Raw genomic sequence first — 14,538 nt, 5'->3', positions numbered from 1 at the left:
AAAACAACAACCAGACAAACAAAATAAAAACACCTGCATATGTTCTTGATTTCCTAGCCAAGCAAAGCATATATGATAGCACTCAATGTAAAACATGGGTCACACATCTCAGAAATAGCAATTTATTCATAGTAGTCAAGATTTATGCTTTTCCATTTTGACAGCAACAGTATGAATTTAAATAGAAAGAAGGTATATTAATAGACAACCTTTTAGAATTTCAGGAACAAAATTTTCAAAGGATAGAGGAGAATTACATGGGACTGCCTTGAATACTATTTGAAGTATAAATCTGTTGGTCAACATGAATCTTCTAAAGATGACTTATTCCCCTCTTCTACTTGGGGCCATTTCCAAGTCTTTTTGGCTTGTAAAAACAACCAATGGTCTGATTTTTTTCTTTTGAGAGGAAGAATGGGGATGGGATGATATTTTGCTCTTTTGTTATTCTGTGAGTTGGGCAATGCATCAGTTCCATATAGAAGACTGAAAATAACCCATAATGGCTTTTGGAGATGTTAATAACTATATATCAGTTTACATTTGTAATGAGAAGACAGACACTCTTGTGAGTGAGACAGGCCACATTGTTAAGTCACAGAACATTATTATACATCATAGTACAATAATCTGGGGTGATGAAAGCCTGCTTTTTGCTCTTGTAGATCAGAAATGGTAAACGCTACCAAGCCTCTCACTTGAGAGGGATGCATTTAGCTCATTTCTCTACCTTTTCAGCTGAAGCCATGTCATGAATCTATATATGCCAAGTGTTCATGATAGGTCCATTCCTACATACTCTAGGTTGGTAGAATAGGTACTTTTGCTCTTTATTTGGAGGGATTACATTGACAGGTCATTACTTTTTCAAAAGCCGAAGAGCTAATAAAGTTGAGCTCATGTACTCCCTCAATGCTGATGCTCTTTTAAAGGTACTGATGAATCAGAAGGGGGCTTGCTTAGGTGAAATAGCACATTATTCTTTAACATATCATACACTTAATTATTGGGGGGCAGGAAGGGTTGGGAAGTGTGATGGATGGAAAGGAGATTTCCAGAGGAGCTGAAAAGTCATGTGAGGATCAAGAGAAAAATCACAGAATGCTAGAGCAAGGAGGAACATTTGAGATCACCTAGTCCAAACCTTTAGGTGTGGTAGAGTCAGCAGTAAGCACCAAATGTGTGCCAGGCGTTGAAAATATACAAATGAAACTAAACTAATCTCTGTCCTTAAAGATCTTAAGTTCTGTGGGGGGAGAAAATATACATATATGGAGGTATAAGAAATAGACCTAAAAATAGACATAAGAAAGTATGGAGAGGAGGGCAACTAGCAGCAGAATGAGGAGAGGGTCAGGAAAGCTCCATGGAGAATAAAGTACCTGAACTGAGACTTGAAGGAAATTAAGGATTCTATAGAGACAGAGGAGAATAAGGAATACATTCTAGACGGATCATGACCAATATAAATGCATGAAGACAAGAGATGGAATGCCATTTATGTGGAAAAGACTGAAGGCCAGATTAGCTGGGTCATTAAGTGCCTGAAGGGGAGAAAAGTATGAAATAGCTGGAAAGTTAAGTTGGTTATATTGTGAATTTTTGAATGCCAAACAGGATTTTGTAATTCTAGAGAGGATAGAGAACAATTGAAGCATAATGAATAGGGGAGCAATATGGTCAGAACTACAATTTGAAAAAATCACTTAGGCAAACTTGAGGAGGATAGATTGGAAAGGGGGAGAAACTTGAGGCATGCAGACCAAGTATAAAGGTACTACAAATATCCAGGAAAGAAGTTTTAAGGGACTATAAACTAGGATAGTCGGTGTGAATAGAGAAAGGGGGATGCATGGGAGAGATGCCATGGAGTATTGGGAAATTTTTGCCCAAGTCAAGGCAAAAGAATGGTTCATAACCAGATTTAGTTCATAGGATTATAGATTTGGAACTAGAGATTGTGTGATTCCCTTTGGTTGCTTATTCATGTTGGACTCTCTGTGACCCCACATTAGGGTTTTCTTGGTAGAGGTATTAGGGTAAGTTACCATTTCCTTCTCCAGCTTATTTTACAGATGAGGAAACTGAGTCCAACAGTTAAGTGGTATGTCCAAAGCTTCACACAGCTAGTAAGTATCTAAGACTGGATTTGAATTCATGAAAATGAGCTTTCCTGACTCCAAACCCAGTACTCTATTTACTTTGCCACCTAGATTTCCTCTTACAGATCTTATAGCTAAAGAATCTGTAGAATCTTCATTTTATAGTTGAAGAATCTAAGATTCAGAGAGATGAAAAGATATTACCAAAGCTACCAAGATAGGGAAGGATAAAGGCAGGATTCTTATCTATGTCTTCTTGCTAGATCTCTTTTGTCTTCATTGTTTAGTATCAATGAGATGTAAAGCCCAAGATATAAGTGGTTAAGATACAAAATGGATTGTCAAATTTGTGTCATAGGTGAATGGTAAAACTACCCAAGACACCCTCAAATGGAATGATTACCATATTCTTCATGGTTCTTTGATCACTCCATGAGTGGGAGAAAAGAATGCTCTTCTCTTTAGATAGACCACAATCTTGAGATTGAAACATATTTCAAATCCTTGGCACATCCATGATCCAGATCATCACACTTCCAACCATCCATGTAGACTATGAAACTTATTTTACTTCAATGTGAGAAATCTCAGGGTACATCCTATTTACAGAGGGAGAGATCACTCCTCTGAAGCTGGCTGACACCCTGACTTATTTTCTTGTTTGCTTTTTTGATCCTTTGTATTCTGAAGCCTTTCAATAAGTTAATTCATTTGGGCCATTTTTCCTGTCTCACTCTCCTGCCCTATCCTGTGTCAATTTTTTCCTCCTTCTACCCCTTCCTTCCTTCCTTCCTTCCTTCCTTCCTTCCTTCCTTCCTTCCTTCCTTCCTTCCTTCCTTCCTTCCTTCCTTCCTTCCTGTCAGCTAATAATTTCCACTCAGTTGGAGTAAGGTACAGTGATCCTTGGTAGCTTGAATTGGAGACTCTTCTGGGGGACTGAAGACTGGATAGAACTTCAGCTATATTTTTCATGGAGTCAGTTTATAATACCTCAAAGTGGTACTGGAAGTGCAGCAGGGAAGCTCAGTTAAAGGGACAAAAAGTTATGCAACTCCAAGAGGCAGTGGAGGAGAGAGAAGAGTAAATAATATTTTCTCAATCCTGTTTCCCCAGGCAAGTTTCCNTTTCTTTCTTTCTTTCTTTCGCAGCTAGATGGAATAATGGATATAATGCTGGATTTTGAATTAAGGATCCATGAATCCTGCCTCAGACACTTTCTAGCTATGTGATTCTTGGGTAAGTCATTTTAACCTCTCAATATCTTTCCTCACCTGTAAATGGGGATAATAACACTTATCTTGCAGGATGGTCGAGGGGATTGAATGAGAAAATACGTCCAAAAATACATTTGTAAACTTTTAAAGTGCTACAGGAATGTTGGCTATTGTTATTTAGAACAGGCAAAACACTGCATGGGATACAAGAAAGGGTGAGGAATAGTTTTACCTTCAAGGACCTTACAATCTTGTTCTTTCACAGTGAGCTCATATACTCCAACAGTTTCAATTATTGCCTCTTTATAGATGGCTCTCCATGAATCTAACCCTGATCTTGGTTAGAGACTTTAGCAGACCTGAGTTTGAACCCAAGTTCTGATACTTAATGGATAAATGATCTTAGACATGTCACCTCTCTTCCCAAATGTTCAGCTCCCTCATCTTTAAAATATAAGGTTGGTCTTTAAATGTGCCTTTTAAGTGCTCATCTCTATAATAAGGTTTTAAATAATCAAGTATGTGTAATGTTTATGGAAACAGATCCTTCCCATCACTGCTTTGTATTTAAATGAAAGCTCTTTACCTTGTTATTTATATTGTTACCATCAAGATCTTGTGTCCTTTCCAACTTTCTTGGTGCAAATTTAACTTTCTCACAATTGTGGCAACCCTATCAGCTGACTTCTGGCTCAATTTAGCTAGTGGTACAGTGGATCTGGGCACTGGATTTAGGTTAAGAGACACTGGAATCAATATCCGGCTCTGCTACTTCCTTACCTGTGTGGCCTTAAACAAAATGACTTAGCTTTTTTTAGTCTCAGTTTCCTCATCTGTAAAATTAGAGAGTTTTCACTAGATGACCTCTGAGGAGGTCCCTTTCAATTCTAAAGCTCTGATTTTTCAAATTCAGAATTGCAGATCAATGGACATTTTCCCCCAATTAAAGTTTTAAATTTCTAATAAACAGTAGTAGAAAGGGCAGTGGCTTTGACATTTGAGGACTTGAATTAAGAACCTTTCCTCTTTTAGGCAAGTCAAAGGATTTTAGCAAATGGAGGTGAGGTAGGGAAGGGTGAGAGAGAGAGAGAGAGGAAGGGCAATATGGGTTAAGACATGGAGTCATGAGAGGAGTACCTTAATTTTCTAATCAGCAAACTGTGGAGTTGGAATCCTTCCAGACCTAAACCTGTGGTCCTATGTTTGGTCCTTTGAGAAGTTATTTGTCATAATAGTACATATGTATGTATATTATATTTGAGAGAAATAGGATTTTCCTTCTCACTTTAATTCCCTTCCCTCCCCTTGTTCCATTGCTTTTTGAATTTCAGGAAACATTCCTTTCCCTGAACATGTCTCATTCCATGATGGGATGCCGTGAGCATCATAAAGAGAGGCCATGAAAATATGAGGAAAACACAAAATTCTGAAATTTTATTGAGTTTAGCAATCAGATTTAATGAGAATCTTTGTATCTTCTTCTTTTGTAAATCCCATATTGCAGGCAGCATTGAGGCTGGGAGACCAGGGGAGATTCAGTCATTTGCTCTTGTAAGTCTTTGATTGCATTTGCTCTAGGATGGAGCCTCACTGTCTTTCTTCAGTCATATTCTTCCTATGCACATGGTAACCATTGATGTGTCCCTCTGCCTGTCATGTATCTCTCATTAGCTGTTCAACTCACTCTGTGCTTGTAAACAAACAACAAAATGAAGAAGGATGAGTCAGAAATATGACTTTTGAATTCTTTTCTCCCCTATTAACTATCTGATTCCAAAAGAGTTTTATGATCCTCCTTTCCTATGCCTGAAGTTACATTAAGATCCAACCAGAAGGAGAGCATAGGGGCAATCACAGAGAGCAGCTGACAGCTTGGATGGGTACACAAAGCAGAGCAACAAAAGGGCACTCTAACAAAGGCAGTGGAAGGTCTGCTGGTAGAGAAAAGAGTTGGTAAGAGCAAATTTGGATAGTAGATCAGTCAATCAATCAGTCAATCAAACAACAAGTTTTTTATTAAGCATCTACTATGTGCTAGGTATTGAGGTCACAAGAACAACAAATAAAGCAATTCTTATTCACAGGGAATGTACATTCTTATGCCAAAGACCACAAGGACATATTTAAGTCTAGACAGAATAGTTAGTTATAAGGAGAATAAATACAAAGTAATTAGGTATTATCTAGTTTGTGAAATAGGGTACCAGTACTTGGGAGATCAAGAAAGCCTTCATTCAGAAAGTGCCTGTGGAGAGGTTGGAGAAAAGGTGATCCCACGGGACCCACATACACCAATTTGATCACGGACCTGGTTCCATGTGGCTCTATCCAGGTCCTTTTGGAGAAAGAGGTCCTACAGGCTACCCAGGAGTTTAGTTGACTTTTCCTTGTAAGAAGGCTAATAGCTTGAGAACCTGCTTGTTTCTAATGGAATCGTTTGCTTAAGAGTTCTTTCCCCCGCTCCTTTCCCTTTCACTTAGGTGGAAAATGTGATTTTAAATGAGTTCTGTAAAGAAGGCAGTGCAAATGTCAGGAATAGGTCATGTTAATAATACTGATGTCCAGATGAGCCCAAACTCTTTTGCTAGGGGTGATTTAGAGCTTGAGCTCAGCTTTTAATATATATATATATATATATATATATATTTAATATATATTTTTAATGTATAAATTTTAAGGTGGTATATATGTATTTTAAGGTGGTATATAGTTTGAACAGGGGTGGGGAATTCTGCTGGTAATTGCCTGGCACAACAATTTAAGTATGTCTTTGTTAGTTATAGAATCATTGCAACATAGATTTAAAACTGGAAATGATCAGAGAGGCTGTCTGGTCCAATACATCATTTTACAGATTAGGAAACTGAGGCTCAGAGAAGTTAAAAGCCCTGTCCATGGTGAAGCACAGATATTAAGAATGAGAAACAGGATTTTAAATCAAGTTCAGCACTCTTCATTATACCTCTCTGGTCACAAAACAATCAGATTTTTTTGTAGCAAGGCAATCTAATAGGATCTGGAATAAAAATCCCTGAGATGGTTTCCTTTGTTATCCTACATATTTTTTGTATTTAAAAGTTCTAATATAAGAAGGAGTCTATATACATTTTACTGTTCTTCAGAAGGGGTACATGACAAAGAAGTTTAAGAATGCCTGGTTTAAAGTATTGTTCACTCCTCTGTCTATCTGGAGAAAACTAGATAGGAGATAGGAGCCATGGAAGTTAAAAGAGATGGAAGACTAGAAGAGGGTTGAATGGGAATAAGAGAGTGGTAGGTATGGACAGGAGTTCACCAACTCTTTCTCTTAGGTTTTTGTATCCAAGAGATATTGAGCTATACTGCTTCTTAGTAGCCCATCTTGGAGAGGCTGACAGGAGATGTCCTATCTTTAGCTTTCTGTGATTGTGATGAGATGGAGGGAATATGAGAGGAAGGGGATAAGGTATCAGAAATATCTAGGAGGTCCACTAGAAAGGATCCTCGTATCATATAAGTCCTGTTTGAAAAAAGCTGAGGTGTTGGCTAGCTCCATTCTCCCACTTGACAGTTGAGGAAATTAAAGCACAAATTAGCCACAGGTTAAGTACATGTCTGGGGCAGTATTTGAACCTAGGTTTTTCTTTTTTTCATTCCATGTGCCCTATGCACTAAACCCTACTGCCTCACCAAGGAAAGGTGGAGGGTAGTGAGAATTGAAGACAGCCAAGGTCGAGGCTACTATACCCAAAAGGGGCAGGGGTTGACATGAACTCCCTTCACTGCTGACTCTACAGTGATCCCAGACAATACCATGTAGGTCTACAGAGAGTGCTTCAGGATAGTCATATCCATTGGGAAAGTGGGTCCAGAAGAGGAGAAGGAAGAGAGATGATAAGCAAGGGAGCTGTCCAGTGAGATGGGGACTATACTAGTTGGAAGAAGGTAGGGAAGAAATTGCTTTAATCACGTGTTGATAAAAAGGGCCAAGACCTGATTGCCTTGTTCTAGGTCTTATTCGAGGGATAGTAATCCCTGCACTAGCAACATTTTTTTAAAGCATTCAGTGTGAGGATCAAAAAAAATCTATGTAAAGCTGCTCATAAAAGGCAAAAAAAGGCTGGATGAATATCAGCCATTTGTATGATTCCTTACATTTTGGTGTTCTTGTTACACTCTAAGGAAAAAAAAAACAACAACTCAGTGTGCAGAGTAAAAAAATATCTTTTGTGACTTCATGATAGACTTCATGGAGATGACATTATAATATGATTAAAGGGAGATTTTAAAAATAGTGTTCCATGCAATGCTCTTTCTTCAGTGTGCAGTTCATTGGCTCTTTTCTTCCAAGGAAAGCAGTGCTCTTTAGTTCATTCCTTCTCCAGTTTCTACCCTTCTAGATGTGCCCTTTATGGACAGCATTTCCATTTTTTCCCAAAGGAAATGTTGGAGAAAGTTCTTTATGACAAGGAGAGGGAGTACTGCTCAGTCAACTGTCACAACTCCATGTTTTAAAAGGATAAAAATTTCTGAACCTATTTCTGGATGGATTTATATGATACAATCATTTTTCTCAAACATTTGAGTGCCAGGAAGATCTCACGCACTCTCTGTTGCAGATACTATGTGAGTACCTCCTCTGGCAGATAATGTATTTTATATTTAGTGAGGTATGCAAACAAAAGTATTGGTGTATTTTTTTTTGTTTGTCTCAGCTAGTGCTAATTCCCACAGGGTAATGGGGAATAGTGGGTAGAGAGCCAGGCAACTGAAGAGCAGAAAGACCCAAGTTCAAGTCCTGCCTCTGACACATACTGATAGAATTATCATGGGCAAGTCACTTAACCTCTCAATACCCCAGACAACTCTCTAGACTAGAAATTATAGATCTGGTGCCAACCTATATTGACAGAGGGAGTTTCCTTATCTAGATATCTCTATACCACTGAAATTTCAGGTCCAGTCCCTTCTCCAAAAATTCATCTTCTGTAGTTTCCCCATGGTATGAAGATAACCCTTATTTATTGAAAAATTAATTGATCAATTAATTTTTAATAGTCATTAAAATGTTTGACTTCTAATTTCTTTCCCTTCCTCCCATTCTCTACCCATTGAGAAGGCAAATTATTTTAATTTTACATTTATATTACAGAAGAGGAAACTTACAGAGAAGGAACTGAAGGTACAGAAAGATGAATTGGATTGCCCATGGTTACAAAGTGAGATATTGCCAGAAAAAGGCTTTGATCAGTTTCTCCCAATGCCCAATTCAATGACCTTTCTATGCCAAAGGATCTTGGATTTAGAGCTGGAAGAAACCTTAAATGTCATCTTGATCAGCCCCCTCATTTTACAGATGAGAAAATGGAGACAAAATGGGGATGAGTAACTTGTCCAAGGTCACATAAAATTAAGTGGAGGAGCTGGTACCTGAATCAAAGTCATTCAAGTCTAATGGCAATTTTTCTACCTCTGGGTTATGCTGAGATTACAGAATTAAAGCTGGAAGGGGCCTTATAGACTGTCTAGTCTATGCTTTCTCTAATAAGGGAAGAGGAGTGAGATCTGTGCCCAAACACACACTTCAGCTAAAAAATAAATTAAAGCCTGAAATGGCCAACCATGTGGTACTAGACAGAAAAAAAAGTAGATGAACCAAACTTTATACTTTTGTATTGACTGTTTGGGTACTGTATAGATTGCCTTTGGAGTGCATCTACAAATATAATTTCTCTGGAACAATAACCACAAATGGAAAAGAGAAGTAGAGTATATTAATCTTCTCTTGAGGCTACTATTTTTTAAGCACTCTCTCAATGGGAGTTATTTTGTTATTTATATTTAGAATTATAATTTAATTAATTAGAATGCAAAATTAATAAATTTGAATTATCTCATTAATAACTTTAAGTATTGATAGTTTAATAATAGTAATTGTTTTGTTATTGTTGTAATAATTATATTGTACAACATAATAAAATAGTAATAATAGTATTGATTTGTTAATGAGGATTGCCTTATAAGTATAACTTAATGATAATTATGTAATGATTAAAATTATTTATATTTATTAATCCTGGGATGAAATAGCTTGCCCGTATTTCCTTGAATATTCTATTTGCTCCTTCTAATCACCAAGATTTTTTAAAACAGTCCCTCTCAAATGTTGCTCACTATGAGATTAGCTACTTGACAAGGAGATTTTGAATCTCTCATTCATCTATCAATAGTGACATCTTGACAGTGAATAGTGTGAGACTTTATAATAGATGATATAATGATAATAATAATATTTGTATTGCACTTTAAAGTTTGTGAAGTACTTTATAAATATTGTCTCATTTTATCTTCACAACAGCCCTGGGATGGAAGTACTATTATTATCCCCATTTTATAAATGAGTAAACTGAGGTTAAGTGATTTGCCCAAAGTCACACAGTAATGAATATCTGAGACTGAATCTGAACTCACATTTTCCTGACTCCAGGTCCAACATGCTAACTACTGAGTCCTCTAGCTACCTCTTGACTTAAAGTCAAGAAGATCTGGGTTCAAATCCTTCCTCCGATGCTCACTGTGTTGCAAGTATAGGTTACTTAACATCCAGGAAATTCAGCCAAGTCTCTGAAACTTATTTACCAAATTGTAGGCTGTCATTTAGCTTTAATGTAGGATATTCCTAGTAATGATCTAAAAGCTCCATGGCTGTTTGGTTATTCCAAAGCCTCTGCTAAAACTTAAGACTCTCCACTGTTTGGTTCCTGACTATTCCCCCACTGGAATCCAATATATGCTTTACCAGTAATTTAGAGAAATAGAAGCAGCAGCTTGAAGGAACATTTATTAGATATTCCGAGGCAAAAAATGAACTGGCCTGGAAAGGATTTATTTTCTACTTGAAACAACAGGTCAGGGAGATTTGGAATCATTCATTTAGATTTGGGAATGACTTTAGAGACTGTGGAGTCCAACTCTTCTCCCCACCCCTGTTTCTATACTTGAGGTAATGGGGGGAGTCTGAGAACAGTCACCCAGGCAAAAGATGACAGAATTAGGGTTCAACTCCAAATGGACTATCTTTTCTACTATATCACAATTCTTCCTGCTTGCCAATTACTCAGAAAAGAAGGAAAAAGAAAGCCTTGTTTTTATTTGAATCTTTTTACCAGGCATTTGTGAAGACAACATACTTGAAGAAATGAAGAAATATACTGCTTGTGTGGTATGCTGGCACAAACCCTAGATTTGTCATCAGGATCTGAGTTCAAATTCCTTTTTGTTATGTCATTTTCAGTCATTGCTGACTCTTCCTGACTCCATTTGGGATTTTCTTGGCAAAGATACTGCAGTGGCTTGCCATTTCTTTCTCTAGATCATTTTACAGATGAGGAAACTGAGGCAAATAGGATGAATTGACTTGCCTAGGGTCAAATAGCTGGGAAGAGTCTGGGGCCAGATTTGAACTCAGGAAGATGTCTTTCTGACTTCAGCCCATAGCACCACCTCGCTGCCCTCCAATCCCTGCTCTACCACTCATTTTTGGGTGGCTTTGGGCCAGTTGATAAATCCATTAGCATTTGTGCCTACCATTTGCCTGACAGAAAACCAAAGAACGAAACAATCCCTGCTTCTAAAGAGCTTCTGTTCTAACTTAATTCCCATGTAAGACACACACGTATTCCTCTGAGTTAAAAAAAAAACCCATATATTATATGTGTGTGTGTTTGTGTTTATGTAAAATGAGGGCATTAGATTAGATGACTTCTCAAGCTCTGTGGATGCAGAGATCTGCTTATTCTAGCAGACTTTATTTCTGTGTTGTTCATTTATTTCAGCTGTAGTTCTTTGTTAAAAAGAAGAGTTTTATGGGAAGTCTAATAGAAAACAAGTGTGTGGTATAAAACCAAAAGGCATCAATAAAATATTATATATACATATATATATACACACACCCTTATATATCTAGAGATGGATGCATATGAATGTGAGCACTTTCAGTGTCTTGTGGATTTGTTTCCTGATATGCCCTCTCTTTACCTAGAAAACTTTCCCTTCTAACAAGGAGAGACAGTTAAGGAAAACAGAGTGGGATATGGGTAGGGGAGAGGCAGAAGCAGAGAAAGAGAGAGTGTGAGACAGAGAGACAGAGAGAGACAGAGAAGAAAGGAAGGAAGAAGAAAAGAGAGGAGATGAGAAAGAGAGAGGCATACAGAGAAAGAGAAACAGAGGCAGAGATAGAGACTGAGAGTTAGAGAGACAGAGAGAGGCAGAGAGAGAAATAGATAGAGAGAAGCAGAGAGGTAAGGAAGGGAAGGAAGAGAGAGAGAAGCAGCCAGAGGCTTTGTGGATGGTAGGTCAATTATAGCACCTTATCATCAGGGAACAGCTGGGTTCAAATTCTAGCTCAGCCAGTGCTTCCCATATGACCATAAGGCAAGTCATGTAACTTTTTGGTGACCCATCTAGCTCTCTAGGTTGCACAGGAGGCACCTCTCTGCATTGGTAGACTTATGATGGGAGTTTCCTCTACTAGTATTTTCTCTGTCTCAGTCTTTGCCTTTTCTCCTCCTCTTTCTCCTCTTTTCTTCATGGCTCTCTCTTTCCCAATGCTTCAATTTTTTTCAGGCAACCTGGCTACTTTATTATATAAGGGTTAGAAAATAAATTTATGTTTCCTTTTCTTTTTAAACCCTTACCTTCCATCTTAGAATCAATACTGCGTATTGGTTCCAAGTTAGAAGAGTGGTAAGAGCTACACAATGGGGGTTAAGTGACTTGCCCAGTATCCCACAGCTTGGAAGTACCTGAGGTAAGATTTGAACCCAGGACCTCCCATCTCTAAGCCTCGTTCTGTAGCCACTGAGACACCTAGCTGCCCCAACTTTCCTTTAAAAAATATTTTTTGGGGGGTAGGTCAAATAATTTTGACAAATTCTGCTGAGTTTGACTCTGGTTTATGTCTACTGTATGATATTTTTAGATCAAGATATGAATATAGGCATGGATATAGCCATTGTATCTCATTGGAGAATTTATGTTCCTATGAAAAATCAGTCATTTACTTGCAGTCTTCCAAAGCAGCTCAAAAGTTACTAGCTACACATAATGAAGAATTATTAAAAGCCTCTAGGAAACCTTTCCTCCTCCTCTTCCATAACCTGCAGAGTAAGAAAACTATCTCTGTATTTTGCAAAATGCAAAAACAATTTCTCCAGTGCTATTTTTTGAAATACAATATTTACCAATCTCCTTATTACATTTATTCACTTCTAAAGACATGTTTAATTAGAACCTATTATTACTGCCTGAAATAATCACATTTCCTTTTATTTAGGAATAAAATATTCAGTGCCTCTTGCAATGTTAGGGGACAGAGTCTCTGATTTTCCTTCTTGAGCCCTAGGCCAAATTCCATCCATTGCTAGACAGAAGTAACACCTCCTTCAGTCTGGCAATTAAGTATTATTATGAATCACAGCATCTCAGTTAGAGGTAGTTTTGTGAACAGAGATTGTCAGGAGGTCTTGAAGTCAGGAAGACCTGGGATGCCATAGAGGAAAGGACAAAGGATTATCATCAGAGGACATGGGCTCAACATCGACCATACCATATATTTGACCTTGAGCAAGTGGCACCTGCTTGAGTCTCTGGGGTGTCAACCAGTTCTTGGCCCTGTCCCCCTACCCATTGCTCAGTAACAACTGTTATTTCACCTTCCCGAGTATCTTTAATTTCTTTTGGGAGGGAATGGGGGATTGGGGAAATATCTTTCCTTGCCAACACCCCGGCTCCTACACCTACATGCTTGTAAAACAGAAAATCAAGAAATAAAGGGGCTTTGTGAACTTTTCAGAGCAAACAATTTATTTGGAAACACTTTGTTCTACAACCTGGATAAATAATGCATAAAACCATTAAAAATAAAGTTTTCATTTGGAAAAAAAAGCCCTTGGAATGTTAGTTTTAAAAAATGTTCTTCTAAAGTATATTTGGGGGTAGGGCAGCTAGGGGGCTCAGTAGATAGAGAGCCAAGTCTGGAGGCAGGAAGTCCTGGGTTCAAATGTGGCCTCAGATACTTCCTAGCTATATGATCCTTCACTTAATCACTTAATCATTAAGCCCCTTAAGCCACTTAACCCCCATTGCCTAGCTCTTATAGTTCTTCTGTCTTGGAACTGATAGTATCAATTCCAAAATAGAAGGTAAGGGTTTAAAAATGTATATATAAATATGTATAGGTGTATATATATATGCACATATGTGTGTGTTTGTAAAGAGAAAGGGAGGAGGAGGAGGGAGGGAGGGAGAGAGAGAGGGAGAGAGAGAGAGAGAGAGAGAGAGAGAGAGAGTGAATTGTGGGATAGTTCCAATGGACAAATCTAATGTACTTGGGGTTTGTAACGGCCTCTCAAGATTGAATACACCTGAATTCTGTTTTAAGCCCAAACCAGTGGCTCAATTGTGCCTTTAAAAGAACCTCCTCCTGGGCTGCCCTATTTAATACCCTTCTTGTTCAGATGGTCTGCCTTTTAGTGGAGTTCTAGGCACCTCCTGGCAAATCTTGAAACATCCTATCACATCTTGAGGGGAAACCTGCTGTTGTTTAGAAGATGGTAGGAACAATTCCCATCTGCAAATGGTTATTTATGACTTGGTTATTTTTAGATCTATTGGAAGCATCTCTCCCAGTAGCCTCTGGGCACATTTGCGGGAGTTTAATAATTAGCATTCCTATTATAGCTTACAAACAACACAGAAGACAACATAAACACAGGATCCATTCACATGCATCTGTACATAAGCAGAAACAGACAAATAAAGAGATGAGCTATTATACCTTCAGCCCAGAGGTGTGCATCAATCAAAGGAATGATTAATTAGTCCTTAAAAGCTACAGTTGTTCCCAGACCATCAGATCCACAGCATCAGTAGTTCTGACTTAGGGAGACTCAATTTATCAATGATTTAGGAACCCCAATAATTCAGGAAAGGTGGACCAGAGTGGAGGCTGCTCTCTACAATATAGAGAAACTTACCTTTTGTTTCCCAAATCAGAATGGAGAAACAAATGACCAGGAGAGTTTCAACTTTCTTTGCAGAGATGCTCTTATACAGATGCAGAGTTAATGAACTATTGATTCCAGGGACTCTTTTTTTTCCAGGGACGGAGCGCCTGTCCTCCAACTAGTATCCCCATCTGTTTTTGGGAGAGCTGAGATTGAGGAGGAGGGGAGAAGGCTGTA

The sequence above is a fragment of the Gracilinanus agilis genome, chromosome 6, assembly GCF_016433145.1.
Source record: "Gracilinanus agilis isolate LMUSP501 chromosome 6, AgileGrace, whole genome shotgun sequence".
Lineage (NCBI taxonomy): Eukaryota > Metazoa > Chordata > Mammalia > Didelphimorphia > Didelphidae > Gracilinanus > Gracilinanus agilis.
The sequence above is the reverse complement of the archived record's forward strand: the minus strand, read 5'-3'. Positions refer to the sequence as shown.